Genomic DNA, 6283 nt, shown 5'->3' with positions numbered 1-6283 from the left:
TGCTCAGTAACTTCACACTGGCAACTTGAAATTAGTCAGAGTGGGAATATTACACCACCAAGTCAGCAAATGCTGCAAATCGTGACTTACGATTCCCCTGTGAAGAGCTGGCTGACCAGGGCCCCATAGCTCCCTATACTATTCATGGTGATGAATTCTACATGTCAACTGGGCTGGGCCACAGGACACCCAGATGATTGGTTAAACATTATTTCTGGGTGTGTCTGTCAAGGCATTTCTGGAAGAGACTAGCATTTGAATTGGTGATCTGAGTAGAGGAGGTGGCCCTCCCAATTTGTTTAGGAATCCATAGCAGGCTGGAATAGAACAAGAGGAGGAATTTGCTCTCTGCCTAATCGCTTAAGCTCAGATGATTTTTTTCTGACCTTGGTGCTCCTGGTTCTCAGACCTTTAGACTTGGTCTAGAATGTACAACGTCAGCTCTCAAGACTTCAATATCTATCACTGACTTTCCTGGGCCTCTAGTTTACAATAGCAGATCAGGGGACTTCTCAGCCTCCATAACTGCATAAGTTAATACTTTATAATAAATCTCTATATAGGAGAACAGACATGTGTGTGTGCGTGTGTGTGTGAGAGAGAGAGCAAGAGAGAGAGAGAGAGAGAGAGAGAGAGAGAGAGAGAGAGAGAGAGAGAGAGAGAGAAACAACTCCCATTGGTTCTGTTTGTCTAGAGAACCTGAATATACATTCATAAGAACCCATGATACCCACTTACTAGTCATCTTCATCTTCTACAGGAACCCACAATGCTAAGTAAAGATAAATAAGAATGTGCCCATTTGTGAGTCTCCTTCTATCAAATGTAGTTCATTTAAATAAAATCCAAAAGAAAAGATTGGGGGAAGCAAAGAAAAATCAAATTCCTAGGTTTATGACCTAATTCGGAGTCAATCCTCAGCTCTGCAAAATTCTGGCCACAAACTGTTTTTCCCTGAGAGCACTTCTCCATAAACCAAACAAGTTTTCACCCCAGACCCAAATTTCTAACTCACATTCAACAGTGCTTCACTGCCCTTAAATTCCATTGGATCAGCTTTGGGTCTCTCTCTAATTGCAACATTTAGACTGAGAATCATGGCTGTGTTCCACCGCAAAGCTTATCTGATGCTTCGTTCCTCTGGGTAAACAGATTTCCAGCAGCTCTAAGCACTAGCCAAGTTTGGCAGACGTTAAAAGTTTAGGGTTCTTCTCGGTGTCCTCAGCTCCAAGCTGGCCGTGAACTATCTGTACTCCACACGGTCCACCAGCTCTCAGCCATTCCTGCCATGTACCGTCTTCCCTCCTCAGCCCTATGCCTACTTTACACCTGGATGCTCTGTTTGGAGATAGGGAATCATTTGTACCAGACTTCTGGATAGCCTCACAGTTCATTTCAAGATCTGTTTCCATCTTATTGCTCTAAAAGAAAGGATTTAATTCCTCAGTTCAGCTAATGGACCCAGTGGTAGATTTTGTGGGAAAGGATCAGTGTTAAGAAATGTTGACAGACACTTTTCCTGCCCCAGAATTTTCCAGTGAAAAGTCAAATCTGAAAAAAGAAAACACTGTGCTAAGTATCCCTCGTATTAATGACAGAAATCTATGGTTAGGCACTGTGAATCAAGATCAGACACCGTTCTGTGCGGTTTATAAGGAAGAGAACCTCTCTGATTAGTTTAACCCAACCAGCAGCTGCCCAAATGATAGTACAGCTAGAAAATAGATATGCTAGTCTCCCTTTCTTACAGCATCCCAATCTTTACCACTGGCCTCTGCACAGAGAAAACACTCTCTTCACCCCTACCAACAGTCTGCCACCACGAACACTGTATTTTCCACAGCCATAATGTCTTCCTTTGTCAGATCTCTTTCGATGGGGACAAGATTGAGGTAAAGAAGATAGAAAGACATGTGGTGTCAAAGCCTTCATGTGGAGGACTTTCCCTGGCTATGCTCTAGAGAAGGTGGGGATATTTACTTTGAGCCTTCTGTTTTAACTTTGGACCTCAGTCAAAAAACAGGAACATCCTGGTACCATGTATATGCAATGACCTCAGAACAGCAATGGGCTAACTTACGGAGTTGAGATGGTGCCCTCTCACCTCTCCCTGGTGCCTGTGAGGTTTCCACAGTATCAGGACCTGCTCCCTCAGTGAGGGTCCTGTCCTGTTCTTTGACTCATCTCTCTCTCAAACTGTCCCTTTCTCCCAGTGCACTTTAAGAGACCTGGCACTGAGGTGTTCCTGGGGTTTAGCTCTCCAAAGTAAGGTGCATGTATCTTAACAGATGAAGAAAAGAACTTGAGATGGAGTAACAGATTAAGGAACAGTGTATTTGTAGGCAGGGGGCCTTTCGGTGCCTTCCCACTGAAGTGACCACAGGCCAGGCCAAATCTCTTTCTTACTTTCAGAGAACCCTCGCCAACCTAGAGTGACACCAGGCTTCACCTTGGTCATGTTCATCATCCTGCAGCTCTGCCTCCTGTTGAGTGTCCTTATAGAAGGCTGATCATTGAGCAAAGCCTTTCTCCCTCCCCTGGGGGAGGCTTTCAGTGATAGTGTATAACTGACAAGGTACCAGAAGTTTATAAAAGAAAATTAAATCCCAGGATTAGATCTCCAAGGTAAAAACACATTTGAATTGGATGGAAAGTTTTTCTGGCCTCGTCTGCAATCATTGTGGCTGCTTCTTGTGAGATTTGGGGTGATGAGGGTAGGTCAAACACAGAGAAAGCTGTGCAGTGTGGCTGGAGATCCAAGCTGGGACACTTTTCACTTTTAAGAGTGAAAAGGGGCGCTCTGACATAGTTATGCTGGGACATGGTCATAAACCGGGACTATTCAGGCAAATGGAGACATAGGTCTTCCTTCTTCCTATACCTTGCAACTATAATGCGGTAAGAAGCTGCATGTCACATGGGTTGTGGTCCTCACAAAGCCACCTTTGCAACTCAGAGGTAACAGCAAAAGGTAGGGCTTTTAACTGGGGATTACTATGTAAAATTCAAAATCACCACTCGGATATTGTAGCAATGGCAAAATTGCTAGAGACTTGACACTTATCCTCAATTTCTGTACTTGTCTCGTCAGCAGCCACACTTTGAGTAGCACTGAAGGCTACCTGTGGTGTAGATTTGAGGGTTCTTATTATGCAAAAGAGAGCTGAAATCTCTCCTTAGCAGAGATTATAAGTGGGAGAAGCGCTCCTAGGAGCTAAGTGACTACAAGGAGGCAAAGGAGCTGCTTTCGGAATGATAGAGAAGTTAGAACAAAGTCACAGAGGCCAAAAGCCAAGACAAATTTTAGTGGCCACATCAGTGACAGGCAGCTGGCATGGAAGTAACCAATGGAACATCCACAACATCAAGGAGAGGAAAGCTCTGTGCTGGGAGCCCAGGTGCTCAGTGGGCACAGAATCTACAGAGGTTTCTTCTTCTCAACTTGCCTATTGCTACCCCAAAGTTGGCTGCCCTCATGTATGGTTTCTCACTTTATAAAATGATTCCCTTAAAGATCTGTGCCTGCTGCTGTACATTTTTTTAAAAGTGTGGCTTTATTCTACTGGGGAACAGATCTCTAATTTGAATACCTCTTAGTCCTCTGGAGATACTCTTTCATGAAGTAAAGCTACGTATGCCTCTCTTTCAGGAAACTCCAGAATGGAAAATTCTGTGAAAATGCATGAATTGACACCCATTTTCCTATGAACTTATAGGAGAATATTGTTTTCTTAGTGGTTTTTACCTTCAACTTTATTTGGAGTCTATCAGGGAGGCTCAGTTATGTTCTCACAAATGGCTCCGGACTTCACTTTCACATCACTCCACAGTGTGGACCCAGGACCCTCTCCTTTGTCATATCAGGTCAAATGTGAGGTGGAAGGTGTTCTACACCTTCCTTACACTCTCTTCCGTGTCTTCCCCCACCGTTCTGCATTGCAGGGCAGTAACTTTCAGCACAATAAAGTCTGATGTTATACACCAAGGAAACCACCTTGTAAGTGAGAAGCGTGGGTCTTGAGGATGATCCCAACTCAGTAGTAGTCACAGTTCTTCTAAGATGGAGCCCAAGGATGGGTGGTCCAGACTTGGACATAAGAACAAAGGGAGACTAGGTTCTGGATATAAAGGAAGAAGAGAGAGAGAAACCAAGGAAGAAATTGCTTCCTGGAGAGCAACCAAGAATACTCTAGGTATCTTGGAAGGTCTCCAGACAGGGAGGGTAATAAAGTGCTCTGTGTTATCTTCTGAACTCCTTGAGCCCAGACCAGTCCTTCCTCTTTACAGGAATTCAGTTCTCCAAGCTCAGCAATCAGCTGAATTGTTAGACTGTTGCAGGTAACTTTCTGCCCTTCAACCCATTTGTTTTGTAAGATGAGAGACATCTGACATGAGACAAGCACAGAGTGATGATTTAGAAATGGGGACCACTCCAAGATGGTGCCAGATTGCTCAGTAAGCCATTTCCCACATTCTCCATATGTTCTCTCTTCGTTTCCTGTTGGCAACAATACCAGGATATGAGAAATGGCCCCGAGGACACCGGAGCTGCTCAAAGAGAGAACACAGAGGATGCCACTGAAATAGGAATCACACTTACTGTTGTGCTTTTTATTCCCAGGAGGCTGAATGATTTCATAAGATTTTGGTTTCTGTCTCATATCCTAGATGGTCTTGAGTGTATACAAACTTTTGTATAAGGCTCCTGGTGCTAGTTTATATAGGTCTGAGCTGTGGGAGCAGAGACACAGTCACTGGTGGGTTATAAATTTGCTGACATCTGCAGCTGGATTTGCAGACTGTGGGATGTGCTTCCTCTACAAATTTTACCAATGGTTCCTAGGCTAGGCAGTAACTAGAAGCTTCCTGGATGACCCTAATTTTAAGCACTAGTATCTACCTTCTCTTGTGGGTGGGTGGCCAGCCACATTCTCTAGTCTCTCCTCCTTTTACCTGCTTCATTTCCTTAGTCTAAAACCCAAATGTCAAGAAAATGAAAACAACAGTCCTCATTGCTCACCATGCCACTAAAGATTAAGGTCACAAAGCATGGTGGACTAGAATCCTTCTCAAATGACTGTTTAATTTCTCCATGATTCCTACTTTATAAGGCAAATGGTAGACCTGGGAGCTTGAAAAGAATTTACTTGAACTTCTTCCTTCCTCCCTCCCTTCCTCTTTTTCCTCATTTTTAAAGTTAATGTAGAAGAGACAAATAAAAATTGTCTATATTATGCTCAGAAAAGGCATTTAGATTCCACAGGCTATATTCAGGAGGTATTCACTGCTACCAACAAGGTTATCATTTATATACCATTCCAGTGAAAAGAATGGAAAGCACAAATGTTTAAAAATTCATTGTAGATTCACAGTGATACTTAACAGTTCAATTTCAAAATGTTTTACTTAACCTTTCTTTCTCTACTACTGAAAATCCTAGTTCCCAAGGATACCAACCTAAGTATTTATTTCCTTTTTCTCACAATATACCTGCAACAGTCTAACAATTTCCCAACACCATCATCAACAAGATCATTGAAAATGTTTAAGATTTATTTTGCAGTATTTTGGATCTTTCAACTCTGTGGCTGCACCGCAATTTATTCACCCAGTCTTCTGTAAATGGGCATTTGGTTTGTTTCCAGTCTTTTGCTTTAACAAGCAGTGCTGCTGGGTCAAGGGTAAATGTATATAATTTTGCTAGAGATTGGCAAGTTTCCCTTCGTAGCAGGTGTACCATTTTGCATGCCTGCTGGCAATAAATAAATAAATAAGGGTAGCTTGCCCTCAAAGTCTTGCCAAAAGAGTAGGTAGTCAAGTTGGATTTTTTGTTTGTTTGTTTGTTTGTTTGTTTTTGGTCCAGTCTGGTAAATGAGAAATGGTATTTCAGTGTGCTTCCCCCACAACCCCTGGAAGGATGTACACTCAGGGCAATGCAGGAAGGGGATGAAATAACTCCTGTTTGATCTCCCTGCTCCAAAATGTTCATTTAACACATTGTCTTTAAATAGAGCATGTATCTGATATTGAAGTGATAAGAACGGATACTACACTTAATCTTAGCCAAAAGGCTGATTCAGTGTACTTTTAATTTGCATTTCTGTTATAAAGAGTGAAGTTAAGCAGTTCTTTAAATACATTTAATAGCTTCTGGTATGCACTATTCTCATTAACAATACTTTTGGAAGTTCTTCCGTATTGTTCTACATTTTCTTTTTGATCTAACAGTTACTTAATAGAGGATTTGAAATTTTCACATGAAAAGGAATTGTGATCAGAGAAT

At 42.3% G+C, this 6283-nt stretch overlaps 1 non-coding gene across 1 annotated transcript; it reads right to left on the bottom strand.

Annotated features, from left to right (window-relative positions):
- Positions 1-5890: 5890 nt before the first annotated feature.
- LOC124962493 (U2 spliceosomal RNA) lies at positions 5891-6081 on the bottom strand. The gene has a single exon (XR_007104508.1). It is a non-coding gene; the product is annotated as a U2 spliceosomal RNA (small nuclear RNA).
- Positions 6082-6283: the final 202 nt, after the last annotated feature.

Source organism: Sciurus carolinensis, chromosome 12 (genome assembly GCF_902686445.1).
Source record: "Sciurus carolinensis chromosome 12, mSciCar1.2, whole genome shotgun sequence".
NCBI lineage: Eukaryota > Metazoa > Chordata > Mammalia > Rodentia > Sciuridae > Sciurus > Sciurus carolinensis.
The sequence above is the reverse complement of the archived record's forward strand: the minus strand, read 5'-3'. Positions and strand labels throughout refer to the sequence as shown.